Raw genomic sequence first — 2,500 nt, forward strand, 5'->3', positions numbered from 1 at the left:
GATGTCCATTGCGCGAACGACTGTCAACCGGCCTCTGTCGCATGTCGCAGATGTGGAACGCAGTGCACCATGCTATCACGGTGTGTGAGAAGAGACGACTACGTCTGACAACACGCGCCACTACATCAACAGACGGCTCATGCTGATCGCCATCCAGGGCATACCACACTGCAATCCAGCTCTTATAGGGAGACGACACGTAGCTGAGTGCACAACATTTGGACCGCATGGTTCGCCGTTGTTGGCGCAGTCGTTGTACGGTCACATGTACCACGATGTATCATTCAGTACATGAGGACCAATGTGCAGTACAGTGTGTGATTTGGACGTACAACATCAGCGGACAGTTGACACAGGCCGTACCACAGCGTAGGCTAAGTGCTTCGCCATGCGAATGCCAATGAACAACTGCAAATGCCAATGAACAACTGCAAAGGGCATTGAGCATGTACGTCCTGCTGCCATCCACATTACAGTGTATAGCTGCAAGGTGTTTAACATGAAGCGATACACTGGGGACCGGGCAGTGCGAGTAGCAAACTATATTGCGGGGGTTGCAGTTAGGCAACACTACACTAATTTAACGCGTCGTATGACAATTACAGAGCAGGTTAAGGCCCAACGTGTGTTGGGTTAAGGCCCAACGTGTGTTGGGTTAAGGCCCAACGTGTGTTGGGTTAAGGCCCAACGTGTGTTGGGTTAAGGCCCAACGTGTGTTGGGTTAAGGCCCAACGTGTGTTGGGTTAAGGCCCAACGTGTGTTGGGTTAAGGCCCAACGTGTGTTGGGTTAAGGCCCAACGTGTGTTGGGTTAAGGCCCAACGTGTGTTGGGTTAAGGCCCAACGTGTGTTGGGTTAAGGCCCAACGTGTGTTGGGTTAAGGCCCAACGTGTGTTGGGTTAAGGCCCAACGTGTGTTGGGTTAAGGCCCAACGTGTGTTGGGTTAAGGCCCAACGTGTGTTGGGTTAAGGCCCAACGTGTGTTGGGTTAAGGCCCAACGTGTGTTGGGTTAAGGCCCAACGTGTGTTGGGTTAAGGCCCAACATAGGTTGGGTTAAGGCCCAACATAGGTTGGGTTAAGGCCCAACATAGGTTGGGTTAAGGCGCAACATAGGTTGGGTTAAGGCGCAACATAGGTTGGGTTAAGGCGCAACATAGGTTGGGTTAAGGCGCAACATAGGTTGGGTTAAGGCGCAACATAGGTTGGGTTAAGGCGCAACATAGGTTGGGTTAAGGCGCAACATAGGTTGGGTTAAGGCCCAACATAGGTTGGGTTAAGGCGCAACATAGGTTGGGTTAAGGCGCAACATAGGTTGGGTTAAGGCGCAACATAGGTTGGGTTAAGGCGCAACATAGGTTGGGTTAAGGCGCAACATAGGTTGGGTTAAGGCGCAACATAGGTTGGGTTAAGGCGCAACATAGGTTAGGTTAAGGCGCAACATAGGTTAGGTTAAGGCGCAACATAGGTTAGGTTAAGGCGCAACATAGGTTAGGTTAAGGCGCAACATAGGTTAGGTTAAGGCGCAACATAGGTTAGGTTAAGGCGCAACATAGGTTAGGTTAAGGCGCAACATAGGTTAGGTTAAGGCGCAACATAGGTTAGGTTAAGGCGCAACATAGGTTAGGTTAAGGCGCAACATAGGTTAGGTTAAGGCGCAACATAGGTTAGGTTAAGGCGCAACATAGGTTAGGTTAAGGCGCAACATAGGTTAGGTTAAGGCGCAACATAGGTTAGGTTAAGGCGCAACATAGGTTAGGTTAAGGCGCAACATAGGTTAGGTTAAGGCGCAACATAGGTTAGGTTAAGGCGCAACATAGGTTAGGTTAAGGCGCAACATAGGTTAGGTTAAGGCGCAACATAGGTTAGGTTAAGGCGCAACATAGGTTAGGTTAAGGCGCAACATAGGTTAGGTTAAGGCGCAACATAGGTTAGGTTGAGGCGCAACATAGGTTAGGTTGAGGTACCGTATAGGTTAGGTTAAGGTACAGTATAGTTTAGGTTAAGGTACAGTATAGTTTAGGTTAAGGTACAGTATAGTTTAGGTTAAGGTACAGTATAGTTTAGGTTAAGGTACAGTATAGTTTAGGTTAAGGTACAGTATAGTTTAGGTTAAGGTACAGTATAGTTTAGGTTAAGGTACACATTGTTGTATGGAAAGGTGTAATGGGGGGGGGGGGGGGGGGCGGCCGGTCGGTTTGTTGATTGTGATTATAGTAAGTGGATGCCTGCGGCATCATCTGATTTGCCACGTCAGGATGCACCTTTGGCTCATGACAGGCGGCGCTCCGATTCCATGCTTGTGGCAGACCTGTGTCTTTCATTCCTGCCATTGTTTGTGTGCTGTGAGAGGAGGCAGTATTGTGATGTTGGGTGCACCCCTGTGTAGGACATGTGTGGGTGTTGGTGGCTTAGCTGAGCAATGGTGGTTGTCGGGGGGGTGGGATATTCCGTTTTCTGAGTGGACCTCCCAGTCTGGTTATGACAGTGTGGATTGTCTCATGT

Source organism: Schistocerca serialis, unplaced genomic scaffold (assembly GCF_023864345.2).
Source record: "Schistocerca serialis cubense isolate TAMUIC-IGC-003099 unplaced genomic scaffold, iqSchSeri2.2 HiC_scaffold_1147, whole genome shotgun sequence".
Classification (NCBI taxonomy): Eukaryota; Metazoa; Arthropoda; class Insecta; order Orthoptera; family Acrididae; genus Schistocerca; species Schistocerca serialis.